We start from the raw sequence: 25318 nt of genomic DNA on the forward strand, positions 1-25318 counted from the left end.
CAATGCCTCTGATTTGTTTGAGACATACTTGTAAAGAGAGAGGATGATGAAACAAGCATGGCAGGTGGGCTATCCTGCAAGTTCCACACCCGACCTTCAACGTTGAGATCGGCCAATATGCAGCCTTGGAGTGTCTCCAATATTCTTTTCAGGGAGATACCATAGTGGTGATTGCTAGAGAATACCCAGGGGAGCAAATTCGTGTGTGTATGTGGGAAGGGTAGAATCAAAAGAGTTCGTTAAAACTAAAAATTGACAGCCGTTACACAAAGAAAGAGAGAGAGAGAGAGAGAGAGAGAGAGAGAGAGAGAGACACTGGTCTATCTATGGTTATGGTTATTGGTTGTTATATTTTGCCAAGAGTGGTGCCGAAAAGTAGACTAGTGCTAGCGCTGCTTGTTGGAGAACGAACGAGAGAGATGGGTGGTTGTGGGCAGCTCATGCGCCGTCGATCGCTGCATATTTTACAAAAGAGAGAGAGTGGGTTGACTGTCGTATTAAGGGGGGGGGGGAGAGAGAGAGAGAGAGAGAGAGAGAGAGAGAGAGAGAGAGAGAGAGAGAGAGAGAGAGAGAGAGAGAGAGAGAGAGAGAGAGAGAGAGAGAGAGAGAGAGAGAGAGAGAGAGAGAGAGAGATTTGCGGCTACAGGAGGGCGAGGTGGTTGTATAAACCTGCCACTACAAGGAAAGCATGTGCCAACAACGATGGTGAGAGAGAAAGCAATAGCATGCCCTTGGTGCCGCCATGCAAGAGAGAGAGTGGGATGACGACTGAAGAGAGAGAGAGAGAGAGAGAGAGAGAGAGAGAGAGAGAGAGAGAGAGAGAGAGAGAGAGAGAGAGAGAGAGATCTTTAGCTACTGTGTGTGTGAGCTTCTGTGGGTTTTTTGACCAACCATGGGCTTGCATGTGATGTAGTGTGGTCGATATTAGATGGCAAGCGAAAAAAGAACCGGCAACTAGTGGTATGCCACAGCCATTGTATGGCACTAATTGCATGCCAAAGCTGATGGAGAGGAAACTGTGGGGGGGGGGGGGGGGGGGGGGGGGGAGGGCCTCAGCACTAAAAAGCATGGGCATTAAATGAAGCTCGGGAGGTGGGATCGACGGCTGAGAAGCCCGGGCACGAATCTCAAGGAGATTTGGGGGCTCAAAAAAATGCGGCGTGGGGTGTGGCTCGCGGGTTTGAACCCTGGTGGGCGTCGGGCAAGGCGCGTGACTTATCCAACCCCCCTATGCGCATACGTTGACCATGGTGGGCAACAAATGCATTATAAATAAACGTGGACAGGGTGTGCCCATGTCCAAGTTTACTTTTCGGCGTCCTAGTTTACTTCTGGGCATCCTACGGCCCTGTGCGCCTCTGCTTTTGTGCCCGGGCTTCTCAGCCGTAGATCCCACCTCTTGAGCTTCCTTTAATGCCCCGTGCCCTTTAGTGCTGAGGGGGGGAGGGGGAGGAGGGTGGGTGGGTGGCTATCATCCCAAGCTGAGGTGCGTGGCACTAATTGCATGTCCCTCTCTCCCTGCTGTTGTGTTTCCAACAGACGCCCCGCATCAATGCTATTGTCCTAGGCTGTGTTCATACTGATCTGGCGGAAGAAACAAGCCTCCCTAAATGTGCCGCCGCCTCGTGTGAACAGTGTGGAGGAGAAAAAGTGAAAAAGTGAAGGGGGCTGAGAGAGGCCATCAACTCTTCCCGGGGGGGGGGGTGGAAGAAAAATGGAGGGCTCGGCGGAAGAGTGCCTCAACTCTAGCCAATGAAATTTCGCCATGAAGGATCGACGTCCCTTTGCATTTTTCTTCCGTCGCCTACTCTGAACCCACCCTAATGCTCCTTGCGCTGCCATGTGCCACATGGCACAAGCTAATGCAAGGAGCATTCCAGAAGGGGGAATGGAGGTCAAGCGATTTCAAAATTCCCATCATGCTCTCTCCTCTCCCCCCGCACGTTCTTTCCCTCTCTCCCTACTGTTGTGTTTCCAACTGACACCCCGGATCATTGTTAGTATCATGTTCTTTCCCTCTCTCCCTATTGTTGTGTTTTCGACAGATCCCACATCAATGCTATACTAGCAATGAGCCAGCTTTCACTTTGAGGGTTCGACATGCAAGGGTGGACGTGAGGGCTGGGTCTACAACGTGGAACTACGCTCACCTCATATCTCTCAATAGGTGCATTTTCACTCGCTATCCTCTCCTCCTCTTATCCCCTTTCTGTTGGTGCCTTCAACCCCTCCATTGCCAACACTATCATGAAGCCGATGCTTGATTTCCTGGCGAAAACCAATTCCTATGTCATGCTCAATACCTACCCCCTTTTTGCATATGAATATGAGCCGGATGTCATCTCACTCAAATATGCCATTTTTGCAAGCAAGACCGATGTCAAGTAACTTTTGCAAAAGGTTGATGATATTCTCGATAAGGACTAGGATGGGCATCTGGCCTTAACAGGGAAGCATGTATTTTATTTGCAAGGTATATGCTAAGTGAAGCTGGAAAGTGAAATCAAATTTGTTAAGGAGGGTCTTGCCAATCCCTTCTTCAAATTCAATTTCTGTCTTAATTCAAAAAGAGGAAAATTGTATAACCTTTCTAAGTGTGGTTATGCCATTTCCCTCTCGAAGGTCTTGAATTCAACTCCTCGTCGGCTAGATCTTTTCTTAAAACTCTCTTCTTCTTCTCTCTCCAAGCTGCTAGACGTGACCGTTGCAGCGCTTCTGAACGTCACCACCTGTGTGGACATCGCCTGTTTGCAGAGCTGCCTACATGGGCAGCACCCACGTGCAGTTGGAGCTAGCAACCATCCTTGGAGCGGCAAGTAAGCCCTTCCTGTCAAGTAAGTCCTTCCCCCATAGATAGTGGCTCTCAGAACTGACGAGTGTTGTCAAATGTCTGCTTAATAGCTTTCATTATAGCCAAGTGCATTATACTTGAGAGAGAGAGAGAGAGAGAGAGAGAGAGAGAGAGAGCTTTATTTACGTCTTCTAAAGGCCGAAGTCGGCCTATGAGACAAATCAATGTACATCTAGTGGTAGTCCGGGTGTCCGGAAAAGAAAATACTGAAAATAAAATGCTGAAATGAAAGCTAATCTAGAACTGGGATGTGCAGTGTCTTGGTATGGTGGTAATGTGTGGTGGTATGGGTATATATGGCTCTGGCACCGCAGATACTGACCATATGAATATATGGCTGGAGATGTAGCTCTGTCGCAGCAGAAAATGACTACCTCGTGTTGAGTGAAAGTAAAAGTGTGAGGGCATACCCGTATTAGAGCTGGCTAGTAGTGTGTAATGGGTGATCGGTATAGAAAGTGGTACATGGGGGGAGGGGCTGAAAAACCCGATGTAAGTGGGTGCTCCAATGTGTGGTGGAGCGGGCCCTCTCTAGTTGCTGCTCATGAAGTGTATGGATCCTCAGTATATCCTGCTGGTATAGATGGGGCCGTCGGTATCCTGACTCACGGGGTCGACGTCGTGCTCGCTGTGCCTCTGCTTGCTCGAGTGTCAGCCGAGTCATCGTCGGCGGTGTGGGATCTCCTGAAGTCATTCTTTGGAAAAACTGAGTGATCGTCTGTTGAACACCTCCAGTGTCATGTGGTCGTGGTCGTGTAGACTCCTCACGTATGTGGAGTGCTCTTGTGATGAAATGGCCCACATGAGTCTGGTCTCTCCTCCTCATGCATGTCTGGAGAGTGCCCTCAATCCCAAATCTCTGTCTAAACTCTGAGTAAGCTGGGCATCGTAGCATGAAGTGCTCCTCCGTCTCCACCTCTGTCTGACACACTGGGCAAGTCCGGTTCTCTTGTGGTATGCCTCTGGCTCTGCCCCGCTCAATCTCAAGTTGGTGTGATGAGACTCGGAGCTGGCCGATGGCTACCCGTAGGTGATGTGGCATGTACTACTGTATATACTGAGGGGTGTCTATGAAGCCCTGATCGGATATCTGGAGAAAATGCTCATGGTAGTGGAGCATTTTCGTCGGTAGTGGCTGCCTGGGGCTGATCCATGTCCTCTCAATGTAAATATGCGAAATCTCCTGCCTGATGATCCTATTCCTCTCTTGATGAGTGAGAGTATAAGTAGGTGCATGGATGTCATACTGGAGGGGTGGTAGTCGATCTATATCAAGCCCATGTCTAGTGAACCACTCGCTGGTCTGTGCATACCAAGAAGAGGCATCTCCCGCCAGTGCCATAGACTGTGATGCCTGCAGTGCTCGATAGGCAATGCGGTCCCTATCCATACTCTATAATCTATGTAACAAGCAAACCGTTTGAAACAGTGCCTCTACTAGCATAGGTGGGACTGCTAGCTCTGCTCTGACTATATCATGTGGAACGGACGGCTTGCTGCGGATCATCCTCGAGATCATCAGTACCTGTGGACGCTCTATCAAAGACCAGATCGAGTCTGCCAAGCCAGGTCCCCATATGGCTGCCCCATACATAAGAGCCGGTGTAACCAAAGTGTCAAAAAACCACCCCTTCGTACGGGGCTCCTGAAAGTGTGCATGGTGGCATTGTCTCTCCATCCGTGTGAGTACGGAGTACCCCTTGGTCAGTTTGTCTCTGGCTGCCTGTGTCATGGAAAAGGCCCCTGATGCCGCGGTAAAAGTCACCCCCAAGTAGACATATGAGCCTACAACCTCGATACTACCCCCTGCTGCTGTGAAAGAGCTCTCTCGTCTGATCCGTGGTGATGTATGAAAGATGAGAACCTTGGTTTTCCCAAGGTTCACTGAGAGCCCTAGCTGCGCACAAAAAATATCGAGCCCAAGTAGATGCTGACGCAGCCCCTCTGCTGACTCTGATATGAGTACAATATCATCGGCATATAATAGTATATGGACTGTGGTGCCACCCTTCTCCACCCCATCACCTCCTCTATGCTGAATAAAATCCACTATCTCATCAATGTAGAGCCCAAAGAGTGTAGGGGAGAGTGGACATCCTTGTTTCACACACCAATGGTGCTAAACAAGGTCTCTGTAGTGCCTCCTGGACATCGTACTCGCCCACATACCTGCTCATAAAGTGTATATATGCCCCATATCATGTCCTCCTCAAGCCCAAGTGAGAGTAGTCGCCTGAAGAGTCGCTCACGTGGCACCGTATCAAATGCTTTGCGAAAGTCCACAAAGCAATAGTAAAGCCTCCTCTTCCTCACTCGTGCCTGGTCGATCAAGCAGTGTAGCGTGAAGATATGATCGATGGTAGAGTATGTGCGGCGGAACCCAACCTGTCCTGTAGCTCGGATGCCTGCTGCCTCTGCTCTGGTGCTAAGCTCCTCCTCTAAAACCGTGCCATAGAGCTTGGCCAACATGTGGCCAATCATAATAGTCCTGTATGTGTTGGGATCCATGGTGTCTCCAGACTTGTGGATAGGTACAATGATGTGCTGTGTCCACGAGTTTGGAAATCCCTCCACTAGTGCGCGGTTAAAGAGATGAGCTATGAAAGGTGCCAAGGTCTCTCTCCCATAAATCAGATGCTCGGCTTGTAGCTCGGTCTGGTCCTGTAGCTCGGATGCCTGCTGCCTCTGCTCTGGTGCTAAGCTCCTCCTCTAAAACCGTGCCATAGAGCTTGGCCAACATGTGGCCAATCATAATAGTCCTGTATGTGTTGGGATCCATGGTGTCTCCAGACTTGTGGATAGGTACAATGATGTGCTGTGTCCACGAGTTTGGAAATCCCTCCACTAGTGCGCGGTTAAAGAGATGAGCTATGAAAGGTGCCAAGGTCTCTCTCCCATAAATCAGATGCTCGGTCTGTAGCTCGGTCCGGTCTCGGGCTCTACCATGCTGTAGATGCCGGATGGCTCGAGCTACCATCTCTGATGTGAAGAAGGACGAAGTGGTGGGGCGTGGTCCCTGTGGCAGGGGTATCGGTGGTTGTCCTGGTATCTGGTAAAGGCCCTCTGCATAGCGGTACCATGTGTTCGGGTCCTTGATCGATGTCGGTGGCCTGCGCTCGCGGATGCGGTGCCATGCCTCTGCACTATCTCGGCTCATGAGCAAGTGATATAAGTCCTGATCTAGGCTACCTTCTATCAAAAATGACGCCAGATTACAAAAGTGAGGAGTGGAGCCCATGTCAGCACCTTGTGTAATGCCACAATCCTTCAAGTCCAAAGCATAGGTGATTTCATCTTTTTGCCCATGTAGGCATCTTGCGTAATGGCACATCCCTTTAAGATGTAAGCATAGCCTTCAAGACCAAAGCCCAGAGCTTTGTGGCCATGTCTGGCTGTTGAGCATAGCCAAAAATTAATGCACTATAAGAGACGATGTCTTGCATAAGCAACTCCCTAAGCATCTTATGTACTTTTTGAAGTGCACGACATTTGGCATACATGTCGACCAAGGCATTGCCAAGCATGATGTTTTTTTCTTAACAGCCCCTGATTAACATTATCATCGTGGTTTCTTTTGCACTTATCAACATCTTGCATAGTGCCATATGCCTTCAAGACAAAAGCAACATATCCTGCAATTAGTGCATTCCAAGAGTCGACATTCTGGACAGGAAGCTCCTCAAGCACTTTTTTGTCCTTTCTAAAGTGCACCACACTTGGCATACATGCCCAAGGTAGTGCCAAGCACTAAATTTTTTTTCAACAACCCCTGGCTATTAATATTATTGCGAATTCTTTTGCCCATATCAGTGTCTTGCATAGTGCCACACGCCTTCAAGATGCAAGCGCAAGTGATTGCAACTAGAGAGATGCCCTCGTTTCACATATGTTGAAAACAACCCAAAGCTTCCTGGCCTTGCCCCTATTGGGCATATCTAAAAATCAATGCACTCCAATTGACGACATCTCGGGCAGGCAGCTCCTGAAGCGTTTTTTTGTGCTTTTTGGAATAGACCAGGTTTGGCATACATGTCGACTAAGGTGCCAAGCACAACGTTTTCATCATGAATTCTTTTGCCTACATCAACATCTTGAGTGGTGACAAACACGCCTTCAAGATGCAAGTGTAAGTTGTTGCATCTAGAGGGATGCCCTTGCTTTGCATCTGTTGAAAACAACCCAAAGCTTCCTAGCCTTGCCCTTTTCGGCATATCCTGAAATCAATGCACTCCAATTGACGACATCTCGGACAAGTAGCTCCTTAAGCGCTTTTTGTGCTTTTTGAAATAGACGAGATTTGGCATACATGTCGATTAAGGTGCCAAGCATGACGTTTTCATTCAAGAGTCCCTCACTAACAATATCGTCGTGAATTCGGCTGCCCATTTTAGTGTCTTGCGTAGTGCCACATGTCTTCAAAATGCAACCGTAGGTAATTGCATCCAGAGAGATGCCCTCACTTTGCATCCTCTAAAAACAGCCCAAAGCTTCTGATAGGTAGCTCCTCAAACACTTTTTGTGCTTCATGAAGGACACCACATTTGAAATACATACCGATGAAGGCATTGCCAAGCACGATGTTTTCTTTCAACAACTCCTGTCGAACAATATTATTGTGAATTCTTTTGCTTGTTTTAGCATCTTGAGTGGTGGCACACGCCTTGAAGATGCAAGCGTTAGTGATTGCATATCAAAAGATGCCTTCGTCTTGCATCTGCTAAAAATAGCCCAGAGCTTCCGAGCCTTGCCCCCGTTCGGCATATTCTATAAACAATGAATTCCAAGAGACAACATCCCAGACAGGTAGCTCCATAAATACTTTCTGTGCGTTCTGAAGGACTCCCCATTTGGCATACATGTTGACCAAGGCATTTCCAGGTACGACGTTTTCTTTCAACATCCCCCCTTCATTAACAATATTATCATGAATGCCTTTGCCTGTATCAACATCTTGAGTGGTGGCACATGCCTTCAAAATGCAAGCATAAGTGATTCCATATGGAGAGATGCCCGCGCTGTTGATTACAGCCCGAAGCTTCCTACCCTTGCCTCCATTCGGCATATCCTGCAATCAATGAATTCCTAGAGATATCATCTTGGAGAGGTAGCACCTCAAGCACTTTCTGTGCATAGTGAAGGACACCACATTTGGCATACATGCCAACCAAGGCATTGTCAAGCACGACGTTTTCTTTCATTAGCCCCTAACTAACAATATCATCATGAATTCTTTTGCCCATATCAGTGTCTTGTGTAGTGCCACATGCCTTTAAAATGCAACCGTAAGTGATTGCAGCTGGAGATATGCCCTCCCTTTGCATCTGCTGAAAACAGCCCAGAGCTTCCTGGCCTTGTCAAGCACGATGTTTTCTTTCAATAGCCCCTGACTAACAATATCATCATGAATTCTTTTGCCCATATCAGTGTCTTGAGTAGTGCCACATGCCTTCAAAATGCAACCGTAAGTGATTGCATCTGGAGTTATGCCCTCACTTTGCATCCGCTGAAAACAGGCCAGAGCTTCCTGGCCTTGCTCCCGTTCTCGCCATATCCTACAATCAATGAATTCCAAGAGAGAACATCCCGGATAGGTAGCTCCTCAAGCGTTGTGTGTGCTTTCTGAAGTACACCACATTTGGCATACATATCGACCAAGGCATTGCCAAACAAGCACTGCCTCTGTTGGGCATATCCCGCAATCAGAACACTCCCAAGAGAGGCAACTCCTAAAGTACTTTTTGTGCATTTCGAAGTACTCCGCATTTGGCATACATGTTGATCAGGGCATTGCCAAGCACAACGTTTTCTTTCATTAGCCCCTGACTAACAATATGACCATGAATTCTTTTGCCCATATGAGTGTCTGCTGTAGTACCACATGCCTTCAATATCCAAGCATGGGTAATTGCATTTGGAGAGATGCCCTCACTTTGCATCCTCTGAAAACAAGCCAAAGCTTCTTGGCCGTGCCCCTGTTGGACAGCAATCAAAACACTCCAAGAATGGGCATCTCGGACAGGTAGCCCCTCAAGCACTTTTTGTGCTTTTTGGAGTAGACGACATTTGGCATACGTCTTGACGTGGGCATTGCCAAGCATGATATTTTCTTTCAACAGCCGTTGACTAACATATGATTGTGAATTCTTTTTCCCATATTAGTGTCTTGCGAAGTGCCCACATGCCTTTAAGACGAAAGCGTAGATGATTTCATCTACGTTCCCTTTAGTCTTTTGCGCATATCAACATCTTAAGTGGTGCCACACACCTTCAAGATGCGACAAGTGATTACATCTAAAGTGATGCCCTCGCTTTGCATCCGTTGAAAACAACCCAGAGCTTCTTGACCTTGCCCCCGTTCGGCATATCGTGCAATCCATGAATTCCAAGATACAACATCCCGTACAGGTGGCTCCTTAAGCACTGTCTGTGCTTTTCATCGTGAACTCTTTTGCCGATATCAATGTCTTCCGTAGTGCCACGTGCCTTCAGAATGCAAGCATAGGTAATTGCATCTCGAGAGATGGCCTCACTTTTCATCCTCTAAAAACAGCCGGGAGTTTCCTGGAAAAAGCTGCTATTCGGCATATCCCACAATCAAAACACTCCAAGAAAGGGCATATTGGGCAGGCAACTCCTCAAGCACTTTTTGTGATTTCTCAAGTAGATGAAATTTGGCATACATGTTGGCTAGGGCATTGCGAAGCACGATCTTTTCTTTCAACAACCCCTGACTAACACTAAGATTGTGAATTCTTTTTCCCATATGAGTGTCTTGGGTATTGCCACATGTCTTCAATACATCTTACTCTCCGTTTCTCTCTCTCCTTCGCTCACTCGCATCGCCATTCCTGTCACCCCCCGCCATCCAGAGGACGGCGGGTCACACACTCGTGCTAGCAACGGGAAGACTTAGAGGGATCATCGACTTTGATCTACAACGGCTATATCGCATCCATGAAAGGATGCCAAAAAGCCCACTAGCGTGGGAGGAAAGACGAGGTGGGCCCACTCCTAGTCCTAATGCTGTCATCGCCAAGCTACAAAAGTAAGTACACGTCAACCATGATGGTGAGACAAGTATCTGTTTATGAGATGAGTATCTGTTTATATTACTGCAAGTGAAACATACCATGTTGATCAATGCAACTATGGAGATAGGCATCATATTAAATGGTCAAAACAAAATTTCCCTACATAGCACTTCAACTATAGTATGGAGTTCACTAAACAAATACTACATGGTGTATTGCCATCTTAAGTAGAACACACCAGAATGATCAATGGAACTACGCAAATAGACATCTTGATACACACGTCAGGGCCTACAAAAATGCAACAGGATCGGTGATCATACAAAATGGTCAAAACAACATTTTTTAGACAAGCACATCAATTATAGCATGAACTCGTGAAATGCTCCTATCACATTTGGCATCCAAACTCACACTTTTAGCACCTAGGTATAACCTCACTACCTAGAAACATTGTGGTCCTTGAGATAAATTTGTTATAGGACTTTATCCATGTCGAAGCTCATCAGTGAGGCAACGTGCAAACTAGCACAACCATGTTGGGCTCCATCACCTTTCTAATAAAAATTGTTCACCGAAAATGGACGTGCACGTGGGATTTAGTAGGGAGGCCCAAATTTGGAATTATTGCATCAAGGGGAGTCTAGAGAGACCACCTTCCCTCTCTCTCTCTCTCTCCAATTGTGTGTGGCTCTCTCTCCTGCAATAGCATGCAATATTTAGGGGTTAACTCTCTCTCTCTCTGTCTCTTCTCTCTCTCTCACACACACACACACACACACACACACACACACACACACACACACACACACACACACACACACACACACACATTTGAACTTGCTTCCTTTCGTTTTCAGCCCTGACATAGATCTATACACTTTCCTCTCCAAGCCACAGTGTGAGCTCTCCATTGCAATTCCATCACCACGATTCTTGAGCATCGAGAATCGTTTGTTAGCCCCATAGATGGTACATTACATGTATCTTTGATCCCATAGGTCAGATTCGATCTCTGAGGATGATAATAAAATCTCTCTCTCTCTCTCTCTATATATATATACACACACACACACACACACACACACACACACACACACACACACACACACACACACACACAAGGGACCCTTCGTCAACTTGCTACCCATCATCAATCTTGTTGCGATTGTTTCTCTCTTTCTCCCTCTCTGTCTCGAACGAGGCAGGAGACACTCTCAAGGATATCAGTAGCATGCACAGGCGAATTGGGTGTTTGGGCAGCGGGAGAAGGGGAGAGCGTGGCAGGCGGAGAATAAGGCCCATATCAGACACGGCCGCTAGACATGGCCCAAAAAGCCCCAATTGGGCACTCTAGTTGTCACACACAATGGCTATTGTAAGAGTCAAAACATTTTTAGCACTTTCAATCAATAAAAGAGCATACTGTAGCTGCTCCGCTTTCCGAGTTTCAAGCTACATGGAGGAGCTTAATGTAAGGATTGAGTGAAGAAGCTCTAAGTGCAACACCAGAAACAAATCTATCCGGTTGCCTTGATGGTTGGGTTGACCTCCGAACCAAAGGCTCCATATTTCCAGCTTGTTGTCCAACTTGCAAATCTGCAGCTTGCTGTCCCGACATGTCAGGCTGACCAAATTCAGATTGACCATCCGACTGAGACTGTCCAAAGTTTGAATGTTCTACACATAATCTGCCAGTTCTGATTGTCCTGATTTGTGCTGCTCCGACTATGGACTACGATGGGCCATTTCTGGTTGAGCATTTTCAGCACCATTCCCTACACTTTTGAGAACATCATCAGCAATTTGTTGCTGACCATTGGGCAATGGGCATACGCTGCTATCCAAAAGATACATCTTCTCGGAAAACAACTCTCTTGACTTCTTTAGTCCTTTGAGGTTGTTTGTGCATGCAATCCTTCCGGAAGATTACATTATGGCTGCGAACAATTCTTCTCTTTTTGGGATCCCATAATCTATACCCCATTTCAGTGCCATCGTCACCATATCCTACGAATACACACTTACAGGACTTTGGCTCCAACTTTGCGGTCTTCCTTTCGGATTGTAACCAAACTCTCTCAAATGAGCGTACGTAGGTGGCTCGCCCGACCACACTTCCTGGGAAACTCCTCCACCCAAAGACCTCTGTGGTGATCGATTAATCAAATGTACGGTTGTCATAATAGCCTCTGCCCAAAAACCAGGGGGTAATGCAACATGAGACATCATACATCGGGCTTTTTCTTGAATAGTCCGATTCACCCACCATTCTGGGGTGGATAATTAGGTGTAGTTAGCTCCCTCTTATCCCTTTACTAACAGAAGTCCCGGAAAGACTTTTGACTCATACTCACCCCCATTGTCAGAGCGTAGACACTTTACCTTACTGCTGACCTGATTTTTAGTGAATGCCACAAATTGTTTGAACTTATCCAGGGCCTCATCCTTACACTAGATCGGATATACCCACACCTTGCGGGAAGCATCATCCACAAAGGTAACAAAGTATTGCTTTCCCCCTAGAGGTAGCCTTGGCATCTGACATACATCTGAATGTATCAATTCCAAGGGAGAAGCTTTCAATGAGAGAGATTTCTTGTGAGGAATTTGAGCATGCTTGCTATAGATACAATGATCACAATGGTCAAAATCAACATATTTCAAACACGGTAAATATCCTAAATGAGAAAGCATCTTCATTCCGGTTTGACTCATGTGTCCCAACCTACCATGCCACAAGGAAACGCTTGGTTGCTCGGTTATGGCGACTACATGGTCCTGCATACTAGATGCATGAAGTGGATACAGAATGTCACTTTTAGGACCTCTAGCAATGATCCTAAATCCCTTGCTAATTTTCCACTTGCTATTCCCAAAGGTAGTGTGATAGCCATCAGCATCTAGCTACCCTGTGCTTATCAGGATCTTCTTGCGCTTGGATACATGCCTCACACGATGCAATGTAAAATATGATCCATGCTGAAATTTCAGCTACACACTTGTGATTCCCTCAATATCACATGCATGGTTGTCCCCCAAATGAACAACACGATATCTTCCAGCATTGTAGCTAGAGAACCATTCCCGATGTTGTGTCACCTGGAATGAAGCACATGAATCAATTTCTTTTTGTAAACCCATTTGCATGGAAAAACTTTCTGTGCTTTTGGCAAATGCACCAAATCTCAAATATCACGCTTCTCCAGAGATTGCATTTCCGACAGCATGGTCCTATACATTTCTCGCTGTCAGGACTAGTCGATGCTTCCTTGAAGCAAGACGGTTCGCCACAATCTGTCAACATGACATGATCAGCACCAGTAACAAATATATCCGGTTGCCTTGATGGTCGGGTTGACCTCCGAACCAAAGGCTCCATATTTCCAGCTTGCTATCAAGCCTGCAAATCTGCTCGCTGTCCGGACTAGCCGATGCTTCCTTGAAGCAAGACGGCTTACCACAATCTGTCAACATGACATAATCAACACCAGGAACAAATCTATATGGCTGCCTTGATGGTCGGGTTGACCTCCGAACCAAAGGCTCCATATTTCCAGCTTGCTATCGAGCCTACAAATCTACAACTTGTTGTCCTAACATTTTAGACTGACCAGCTGATTGAGACTGTCCAAAGTCTGACACTCTATGATGTTGTCCTCCATGCAAGTCTGCCAGTTTTGATTATCCTGATTTGTGCTACTCCGACTGTGAACTATGATGGGCAATTTCTGGCTGAGCATTTTCAGCACCATTCCCTACACTTTTGGGCATATACATTACTGTCCAAAAGGTACATCTTCTCAGAAAACAACTCTCCTAACTTCTTCAATCCTTTAAGGTTGTTTGTGCATGCAATCCTCCCGGAAGATTACATCATGGCTGCGGACAATTTTTCTCTTTTCGAGATCCCATAATCGATACCCCATTTCACCATTGTCACCATGTCCTAGGAATACACACTTACAAGACTTTGGCTCCAACGTGATGTGCTCAAAAGCTTCGCAAACAAACACTCTCAGATGAGCGTGCGAAGGTGGCTTGCCCAACCACGCTGCCTGGGGAACTCCCCCACCCAAAGGCCTGTGCGGTGATCGATTAATCAAATGTACGGTTTTCATAACAGCTGTAAGGTGTAGCGGAAGTGAATGTTGAACTTTGCTCAAGATGAGTGCTCCGAAGTGTGCTCAAGGTTCCTTTTACTTACGGAAGGGAGAGCCTTCCGTTCCTTTAGTGAGAGAGTGCAAATGATCACAAACAAAGTGGTAAATATTGTGAATGAAGGTGCTGAGACTGAGAGATAGAGAGAGAAGAATACGACACCAGAATGTTGTCAAACCCTCCTCCAAAGGCCCCACTCTCTATGGCGAGAGCGGTCTACTATTGATTGCACAAATCTCTACAATGCTTTGGACTTGCTGATGATGTCGACGACGACAAGACGGGCTGAAATGTGAAAACGCTGATGGTTGAAATATGCAAATCTTTATCTGCTGAATTCTGACTCTATGTCGGTGATGACGGCGATGACAACGATGCAACGATGACGCGCTGAAAACGCAGATGCTGAAACCTGCGTTTTCCGGGCTGAATCTGCAAACCTTGGCTGATCTGACCGTGCGGCGAGGATCTGCTGTGGGAAGGTGAGATCTGTGAGGTTTGGGGTTTCTACTACGATGTCTATGTGCTGAAAACTGAAAACGCTGAGGCTATGGCTGGATCTGTCGTCGAAAAATTGCAAAACGCTAGGATGCTCTGCAAATGCAAAAACGCTAGGGCTGATTTGTGACCTGCTACAAAAACGCTAGAGGATCTACTGAGTCTGATGTCGCTAGGCTACTGCAAATGCAAAACGCTGGGCTGATCTGCAAAGCTAACAACGCTGGCTTTGTTCTTTGGCTGAAAACGCTAGGTGATCATGCCGGGGGGTCTTGCCAAGAAGGTGCACTGCCGGATGTCTGGTCCCTGCTGCCTCTTTTGCTAGAAAGTGCTAGCGCTAGGGTTTCTTATATATCTGCTTTCCAAAATTGCCCTACCCAGTTTCCCAACAAAAGTCACTTAAAAATAATAAGTCAAAAATGGCTAAAATAGGGAAAATAGGTCTATGCAATGTAAAAATGCTCCTGATGGGTTCTGATGGTAATCTGATGATCATGCTGTGTGCAACCAGAGGATATGCATTTGCTCTAAGTGTCTGGACATGCACGGTGTGCGAACACTCACAAAGGTGCTAGAACACTTCTAAGCTAAGCTAACTGAATTGAATTGAACCCTTGTCATGAAGTAGCTTGTGCACGTACACATAGGGTTAGATGTGCACGTGACAACAACCTCTGTCCAAAAACCATGGGGTAATGGAGCATGAGACAACATACATCGGACGTTTTCTTGAATAGTCCGATTCACTCGCTCTGCAACACCATTCTGGGGTGGATTATGAGGTGTAGTCAACTCTCTCTTTATTCCTTTACTGTCACAGAAGTCCTGGAAAGACTTTGACACATACTCACTCCCATTGTCAGAGCGCAGACACTTTACCGTATTGTTGACCTGATTTTCAGCAAGTACCACAAATTGTTTTAACTTAGCCAGGGCCTCATCCTTATGCACCCTCAAGCTTCTTGATGTTCAAAAGATTGTTGTCGTCACTGTTGCTTGCCTTGACTTCAGCCCATAAAAGGAGATTGAAGCCTTTGTTGACTGAAATCTCAAACTTGGTTTGCAACATTGATAAACGTTGACAAAGAAGCACAAGATCAGCTGCGCAGACTGTTTCGTGCCGGTCTCAAAACTCGAACTAGAGGTTCATACTCAGAAGTGTGTCCAATTTGCAGGTTTCAAGGTAGCTAGGTACGTAGTGTTCGGTACAAATTTGGTACATAAGGTACGTAGTACAGAATGGATTGAGTTTTTAGGTACGTAAAAAAATTCGTCCTTTTTTTCAAAAAGCCTAAAACTAAGAGTACTTCATACCTTTACTTATGCATTCACCAAGACTTCAAATAAAGATTAGAGTCCACAACTCTAACCGAACAATGAAAACACAAAGCTGATCAATGTCTACAGCTAAACAATGTCAAATGTCTCATGTTATGGTCTCATAAAACTAAGAGCATCAAAAAAGAAGTACATAATAATAATCTAAGACTGAAGTATGAAGTTTTGACTCTAATAAGTTTTGCAAACCTTACAATGCATGATTTTTTTTCTTCGAAAAGAAGCATCTGTATGGATCCCGATCCATACGTACGGATCTGTATTGTACGGCTGTACTGTATGGACCTATCGGTACGTTGTACGGATGCAACCTTGGCAGGTTTAGACTCAACAATCTACAAAATTCAGATTATCCAGCAATGTGATTCAACTGCAGCAATATGATTCATCTTTAGTAATTCGGATTCAACTTTAGCAATTCAGCTGCAGACCTTTTGCACTTTTGATACGCTCTGGGAAACTCTCGCTCGTTGCCTAAATCGAAACTGAGTTATCAAGGTACAGATCTGCGAGCTCGAAGCTCATAAGCACTCTCTCTCTGCAGGTTTGTTGCTCCACCTGCAAGACCAAGATGACCTTGCTTTGAATCTTGCACGCTGTTGCAATGATAAAGACTGTCTGCGCACTGTAAGGTGCAGCGGAAGTGAATGTTGAACTTTGCTCAAGAAGAGTGCTCCGAACTGTGCTCAAGGTTTCTTTTACTTACGGAAGGGAGAGCCTTCCGTTCCTTTAATGAGAGAGTGCAAGTGATCACAAACAAACGGGGGCAGCGGCTTGGTCCACTCTCACGGGCCCGGCACTTCAGTTTGAGCTATCTTCCACCAGCAGGATGATAGTGATACAGGGGGGGTGTCCTACACTCCAGCCTGCCTACAGAGCTTACTCCACAGGAGTGGTGCAGTGAGAGAGAGGAGTGTTGGGAGCTCGTCAGTGGCTCTGTGCCGCCAGCAGAGAGTGTTCGTGACTTTTGGCTAGAGCTAATCCATACTCTCAGAGGACAGCTTGAGGGCCTACAGGGTAGCTCCGACCGCATGCGGGAGCGCCGCGAGGCTTTCCTTCGACTCTGGCGCCCTGGGCCTTTCTATACCATTGTCCAGGGTGTGCTCAGATGGCAATACCGACCACCTGTGTGGCTCTTTCCTCCTCCCATCCCTTGATTTAGCCTCATTGTGTATATGTTGTTCTTTCATTGGGAGAGTCTCCCCATCACGTTTGTTGTAGCCCTCTCTTGCAGAGGTGGTTGAAGCCCTATGGGCAGCTTTCATTAACTAATAGAAGGATCTTTTTCTCGGGAAAAAAAAAGTGATCACAAACAAATTGGATAAACATTGTGAATGAAGGTGTTGAGACTGAGAGATAGAGAGAGAAGAATACGACACCATACAAGTTGTCAAACCCTCCTCCGAAGGCCCTTCTCTCGATGGCGAGAGAAGTCTATGCTATTGATTGCACAAAACTGGTACAAGATGTTGATGCAAACTCGTGAGGCCATGATGCAATGTTTGTCTAGGTTGGAGACGACGAAAGCGGCGACGACGACGTCTGCTGAATTAGCTCTTGTCGGGTTGTTCTTTATCTGTCGAAATCGTTGGATTTACTGCTGAAAAATGCTGAACCTAAAGTTGTCCAAAACGCTGATTGGCTTTGCTTGTTAAAAAATGCCAGGGCTTTGCAAGGGTTCTTGCTTTGGCTTTGCAGGGGTTCTTGCGAGAGAGAGAGAGAGAGAGAGAGAGAGAGAGAGAGAGAGAGAGAGAGAGAGAGAGAGAGATGCCTGTTGCAAGCAACTTGCCTGTGCACTTCTTCCTCTTCTGCCAGATTCCCCTAGCGCCAGGTTTTCTTTTATATTTGCTTGGCTCATTTGCCTACCCAGTTTCCCAACAAAAGTCAATTAAAAAGAATACGTGAAAAATGGCTAAAATAGGGAAAATAGGTTGTGTACTGGAAAATGCTCTTGATGGGTTCTAACTGTGATCTGATGATCATGTTGTGTGCAACCGGAGGATATGCATCTACTCTAAGTGCTTGGGCATGCATGGTTTGCAAACAGACTCACAGAAGTGCCAGAACACTTCCTAAGCTAGGCTAACTGAACCCTGGACTTAAAGTAGCTTATCCACATGCACATAGGGTTAGATGTGCACGTGACATCCCCTCCTTTTTAAAGTGAGGTACTGGTACCGTGCTGCATGGCTTCCTTGTAGTCTTCCAACAACTCTGGGTAATCTTTGAAAAACTCTTCGTCGATCCACATTGCTTCATGGGTTCCTCCATCCTTGAACTTCAAAAAGTACTGTCTCACTTGCTTCTTTGAACATGGCGAAACCGATGTAACAACACTTGCTCCGGCTCCATGACATCGATGATCTCCGGCTCTTCTTCTTCCGAAATGTCCTTTGGAGGCGTTCCTTGGAACACTTTCAACCAAGAAACATGGAAAACGTTGTGCATTGACCATGAGTTAGGCAATTGCAATTTCATTGAAACCTCAATTATCTTTTTAATTATAGGAAATGGACCATACATTCGAAAAGACAACTTTGGACACTTCTTTCCAACTTGCTTAAGACGTTGCTTCATGATTCTTAAATACACCCAATCCCCTTCCTTGATCGAAACATCCTGACAATGCTTTGGACTTGCTGACGACGACGAGGACGATGATGAGATGGGCTAAAATCTGAAAATGCTAATGGCTGAAATTTGCAAATCTTTATCTGCTGAATTCTGACTCTATGTCGGTGACGACGATGCAACGACGACGCGCTGAAAACGCAGATGCTGAAGTCTACGTTTTCCGGACTGAATCTACAAACTCTCGTTGATCTGACTGTGCGGCGAGGATTTGCTGCGGGAAGGTGAGATCTACGAGGTTTGGTGTTTCTACTGCGGTGTCTATGTGCTGAAAACTGAAAATGATGAGACTATGGCTGGATCTGTCACCGGAATTTTGCAAAACGCTAGGATGCTCTGCAAATGCAAAAACGCTAGGGCTGATTTCTGACCTGCTGCAAAAACGCTAGAGGATCTGTTGCGTCTGCTGTCGCCAGACATCTGCAAATGCAAAACATTGGGCTGATATGCCGGCTTGTTCTTTGGCTGAAAACGCTAGGTGATCATGCCAAGGGGTCTTGCTGAGAAGGTGCATTGTCGGATGTCTGGTCATTGCTGCCTCTTCTGCTAGAAAGTGCTAGTGCTAGGGTTTGTTATACATCTGCTTGCCAAAATTGCCCTACCCAGTTTCCCAACAAAAGTCACTTAAAAAAATAATAAGTGAAAAATGGCTAAAATAGAGAAAATAGGTCTATGCACTGTAAAAATGCTCCTGATGGGTTCCGATGGTAATTTGATGATCATGCTGGGTGCAACCAAAGGATATGCATCTACTCTAAGTGTCTGGACATGCACGGTCTGCGAACAGACTCACAAAGGTGCCAGAACACTTCCTAAGCTAAGCTAACTGAACTGAACTGAACTCTTGTCATGAAGTAGCTCGTCCACGTACACATAGGGTTAGATGTGCACGTGACATCCCCTTCTTTTCATAGGGTTAGATGTGCACGTGACATCCCCTCCTTTTCAAAGTGAGGTACTGGTACTGAACTGTATGGCATCAAAGGAGATCGCCAACAACGTTTGGATGAATCCTGGGAAAGACTCTTCGCCGGCCCACTCTGATGTGTGGGTCATGCGATACTTGAACTTCATAAAGGTCTGCGACGCTTGCTTCTTTGGGCCACGCTGAAAGCGACACAAAGTTATCTGTGGCTCCTTCGATGCCTCAACTTCGTCTATAGTCATGCGTCTATCTTCTTCAAGAATCTCCGAGGATGAAAATTCCTGAAACCACTTTCAACACAAAAACATGAACATACCCATTCCACGTAAAGTGACTGGAAAAATTCTAGTCTTCTTCAAAGACTGTGCATGCAATGTAGATGAACATAGAGACGGAGTGCCAAACCGTTCATCAAACACACGCAAACAATGGATTCAAAACTTGTCTTTCTGATCTAAATCTATCAACTGCTGCAAATCACAATGGATTCCTTGGGTACAAACATTTCATCTTTTCATGAGTAATCCGCATACATCCGTGCTCATTCATGAGTGAATCGTGTTCATCGTACCATATGTCATGCCTATGAAAAGGGTCACATAAGGACGGTGACTAAAATACAGGAAAGCATCACGAATGAAACACTCGAACAATGTGTGCTGACTAATCATCGAACACAAAATACTTCCTGTGGGGGTTCTTTGGACCTTGACTCGAGAGCGAAGATCGGCTCTTCGTGATTGATCGAATCTGCAATGAGGTTAGCTTCACTAGAAAAAGTATCAACTAAACCATCATCCTTGTGAACAATCACAACTTTATCCTGCAAATCATCATGCTTGTGAGTAATCACAGCTATAAAATGCAAATCATCATGCTCATGAATAATCACATCTTGATCATGCAAATCATCATGCTTATCATTATCAAGAAAATCATGTGTGTTGTGCTTTGGAAAAGAAAAGACTGAGAGTCTCCTTCTCCTGAGTCTTTTCAATCTTCGCCTGCACATTAGAAATGAGAGACGAAGAATGAACAACTTGCTCCCCACAAATGACAATGGGAGAGTCACTTTTGGCATTGAAAGGGAACGTATTTTTCGCCCAATCAATGAGAGGGTTATGCTCACGAAACCATCGAATGCCCAAAAGCATATCACATCCTGAAAGAGGAGAGACTACAAATTTTTTGCGGAAGGATGCTTGTTGAGCAGTGAACAAAACATCAAGGCACTCTTGCGTGATGAGAGATTTCATACCAGGGGAGAAGCTTGACATCTCAAAAGGAGATGTCTTGCTAAGGTCCAAGTGGGCTCTTTCGACAAGAGTCACTAATCAAATCATGCATACTGCCTGGGTCAAACAATTTGACCAAACGCTGACCCTTCACATGACCATAACACTTAATGAGAGACTCATCAATGGGAGGATCATGAGAAACTTGGGTTATGCTCGTGTTCTCCTTTATTGCATTGACAGAGGAAGTGGGTTCTGTGGGTTCTTTAGATTCATTAGAGTCAAGCTTAGGACATGTTCTTTTTATGCGACCCTTGATGTGACAATAAAAACAAAGACCTTCCTTAGAATAAATGCTTTGTTCTTCCAACGTGATGTATCCTCTTAGAATTCCTTTTTCTGCCTTTTCATCTGGAGTGAGCTTAGGTGTAGCAATTGTGTTAGCTTTACCCTTAGGTTCATTTGGAGAGTTCTTTTCGGAGAGACTAGAGGAAGATTGGTTAGAAGAGCTACCATTCTTACCGTTCTTAGAAGTCTGAGTGGTACTTTGAGAAGTCTTGTTTTCCGTAGCCTTGTTGTGCTTTATCTCTTGTGCGAGAGCAATCGCTACCGCCTTGTTGAGATCGAGTGGATCGAGGACTTCGACATCATACTTGATATACTCGTCCAATCCAAAAAGGAATGCCTCCTTACGCTTATCACCCGATTTGCATAATTGGGTGTCGAGCTGCAAAACACGACTAGAGAAAGACATAAGTGGCATACCATTTTGCTTGAGACTGCGCCAATCGTCTTTCAACCGTGCTAGGTACTGCGGTGGCATAAACCGCACCTTGAGCTTGTCTTGGAAGTCGGCCCAATGAAAGAAAGGGGCGCGCCTTCCTCGGCTTCTTTTAGGTGCGCGGTCAACTGTGCCTCTTGCCATGCGTGGTACCAATTAGTGGCATCAGCGGCAAGGTACATAGCTGCCGTCAAAACTTTGCTATTCCCTATCTTCTTAGTTGTTGCAAAATAAGCATTAAATTGATGCAACCAAGAATGAATAATCGTAGCATCCATCTTACCATCATACTTACTGAACGTGATCTTTTCTGTGACGGGGTTGTTGGAGTCCGAATCTCAGCTTGTGCCACTTGATAAACTATCAACATCTTTGGCCGGCTCGGACTTTGAGGTGAGTACCTGTCGGACCAACTCTTGCATGCGTTGGTCTCTCAGCGCGTCACGCTCTAACTCCAAGGCTGCTCTTCTTTCTTTGCGCTCCCGATCCAAGATTGCCTTTCTTTCTTTGCGTGCTTCGCGCTCGTGCTCTAAGGCAAAGCGATTCGCTTCTTGTTGTAACATCATGTCCATCATCGACTTGACCAAAGCCTCCATCGGATTTGGTACAATCCTTGGCGTAGATGGGGAAGGGGGAGGGTCGGAAAAACCTCCTGGTGGGGAAAATTCTTCTTCACCTTCTTCATGCTCATCACCTTCATGCAAAGTATCCATTCCGCTTCGGGTGATGACCATACACTAAGATCTTTGGTCCTTAAGTTCCTGAGAAACTTGGGTTCTTGTGGGTTCTTGAGGTTCTTCTTTAGCTTGCAATCTGTGTTAGAGAAGGATCTTCTCGTACCCGAGCTCTACTCTTTTCTGCGGGTGCACCCCTTGGCGGCCTTGTACTCACACCAAGGTTGATTTTTCCCACCTCACGTCGATTGGCCGGCCGCTAAGTGCACTTTCCGCTCTCAATGAGTGAAAAGAGGCACAAGGGGAGGTTGGACAAGCCCTTCTTTCTTGGGTTTCCCGTCACTCTTAAAAAACACAATTAGGAATCGACACGCACACGTGGACTTGGGTTACGTGCGACCGCAACAAGCAAAAAAAATTTATGTGGTTCTTTCCTTGAGTGATACAGAACACTGCCAAAGCTTTGATACCAATGTAGGGTGCAGCGGAAGTGAATGTTGAACTTTGCTCAAGATGAGTGCTCCAAACTGTGCTCAGGTTCCTTTTACATACGGAAGGGAGAGCCTTCTGTTCCTTTAGTGAGAGTGCAAATGATCACAAACGAAGTGGTAAACACTGTGAATGAAGGTGCTGAGACTGAGAGATAGAGAGAGAAGAATATGACACCAGAATGTTGTCAAACCCTCCTCCGAAGGCCCCACTCTCTATGGCGAGAGCGGTCTACTATTGATTGCACAAATCTCTACAATGCTTTGGACTTGCCGATGATATCGACGACGATGAGGACGACAACGAGACGGGCTGAAATCTGAAAATGCTAATGGTTGAAATCTGCAAATCTTTATCTGCTGAATTCTGACTCTATGTCGTGACGACGATGCAACGATGACGCGTTGAAAAACAGATGCTGAAACCTGCGTTTTCCGGGCTAAATCTGCAAACCTTGGCTGATCTGACCGTGCGGCGAGGATCTGTTGCGGGAAGGTGAGATCTGCGAGGTTTGGGGTTTGTATTGTGGTGTCTATGTGCTAAAAACTGAAAACCCTGAGGCTATGGTTGGATCTGTCGCCGGAAAATTGCAAAACGCTAGGATGCTCTGCAAATGCAAAAACGCTAGGACTGGTTTCTGGCCTGCTGCAAAAACGCTAGAGAATCTGCTGAGTCTGCTGTCGCCAAGCTACTACAAATGCAAAACATTGGGCTGATCTGCAAAGCTGACAACGCTGGCTTGTTCTTTGGCTGAAAACGCTAGGTGATCATGCCAGGGGGTCTTGCCGAGAAGTGCATTGCCGGATGTCTGATCCCTGCTGCCTCTTCTGCCAGAAAGTGCTAGTGCTAGGGTTTCTTATATATCTGCTTGCCAAAATTGCCCTACCCAGTTTCCCAACAAAAGTCACTTAAAATTAATAAGTGAAATATGGCTAAAATAGGGAAAATAGGTCTATGCAATGTAAAAATGCTCTTGATGGGTTCTGATGGTGATCTGATGATCATGGTGTGTGCAACCAGAGGATATGCATGTACTCTAAGTGTTTGGACATGCACGGTCTGCGAACAGACTCACAAAAGTGCCAGAACACTGCTAAGCTAAGCTAACTAAACTGAATTGAACCCTTGTCATGAAGTAGCTTGTCCACGTACACATAGGGTTAGATGTGCACGTGACAACAACCTCTGTCCAAAAACTAGGCTGCTACAAATGCAAAACACTGGGCTGATCTACAAAGCTGACAACGCTGGCTTGTTCTTTGGCTGAAAACGCTAGGTGATCATGCCGGGGTGTCTTGCCGAGAAGTGCACTGTCGGATGTCTAATCCCTGCTGCCTCTTCTGCGAGAAAGTGCTAGTGCTAGGGTTTCTTATATATCTGCTTGCCAAAATTGCCCTACCCAGTTTTCCAACAAAAGTCACTTAAAAATAATAAGTGAAATATGGCTAAAATAGGGAAAATAGGTCTATGCAATGTAAAAATGCTCCTGATGGGTTCTGATGGTAATCTGATGATCATGTTGTGTGCAACCAGAGGATATGCATCTACTCTAAGTGTCTGGACATGCACGGTCTACGAACAGACTCACAAAAGTGCCAGAACACTGCTAAGCTAAGCTAACTGAACTGAACTGAACCCTTGTCATGATGTAGCTTGTCCACGTACACATAGGGTTAGATGTGCACGTGACAACAACCTTTGTCCAAAAACCAGGCTGCTACAAATGCAAAACACTGGGCTGATTTGCAAAGTTGACAACACTGGCTTGTTCTTTGGTTGAAAACGCTACGTGATCATGCCGGGGGGTCTTGCCGAGAAGTGCACTGCCGGATGTCTGATCCTTGCTGCCTCTTCTGCTAGAAAGTGCTAGTGCTAGGGTTTCTTATATATCTGCTTGCCAAAATTGCCCTACCCAGTTTCCCAACAAAAGTCACTTAAAAATAATAAGTGAAATATGGCTAAAATAGGGAAAATAGGTCTATGCAATGTAAAAATGCTCCTGATGGGTTCTGATGGTAATCTGATGATCATGGTGTGTGCAACCAGAGGATATGCATCTACTCTAAGTGTCTGGACATGCACGGTCTGCGAATAGACTCACAAAGGTGCCAGAACACTGCTAAGCTAAGCTAACTGAACTGAATTGAACCCTTGTCATGAAGTAGCTTGTCCACGTACACATAGGGTTAGATGTGCACGTGATAACAACCTCTGTCCAAAAACCATGGGGTAATGGAGCATGAGACAACATACATCGGACTTTATCTTGAATAGGCCAATTCACTCGCTCTGCAACACCATTCTGGGGTGGATTATGAGGTGTAGTAAGCTCCCTCTTTATTCCTTTACTGTCACAAAAGTCCGGTAAAGACTTTGACACATACTCACACTCCCATTGTCAGAGCGCAGACCTTTACCTTATTGCTGACCTGATTTTCAACTAACTTTTCCAGGGCCTCATCCTTATGCACCCTCAAGCTTCTTGATGTTCAAAAGATTGTTGCCGTCACTGTTGCTTGCCTTGACTACAGCCCATAAAAGGAGATTGAAGCCTCTATTGACCGAAATCTCAAACTTGGTTTGCAGCACTTATAAACGTTGACAAAGAAACACAAGATCAGCTGCACAGACTGTTCTGTGCCGGTCTCAAAACTCGAACTGGAGATTCATACTCAGCAGTGTGTCCAATTTGCAGGTTTAGACT

At 45.8% G+C, this 25318-nt stretch overlaps 1 long non-coding RNA gene across 1 annotated transcript in view; it reads left to right on the top strand.

Moving 5' to 3' along the window:
- Window positions 1-2617: 2617 nt before the first annotated feature.
- LOC147464545 (uncharacterized) overlaps window positions 2618-25318 on the top strand; it is a 50364-nt gene continuing 27663 nt past the window's right edge. Inside the window, exon 1 of the long non-coding RNA XR_015187685.1 lies at window positions 2618-2834. This is a non-coding gene — a long non-coding RNA (uncharacterized LOC147464545). The remainder of the gene's footprint in view (window positions 2835-25318) is intronic.

This window comes from Adiantum capillus-veneris, chromosome 1 (genome assembly GCF_014529385.1).
Source record: "Adiantum capillus-veneris isolate H3 chromosome 1, ASM1452938v2, whole genome shotgun sequence".
Classification (NCBI taxonomy): domain Eukaryota; kingdom Viridiplantae; phylum Streptophyta; class Polypodiopsida; order Polypodiales; family Pteridaceae; genus Adiantum; species Adiantum capillus-veneris.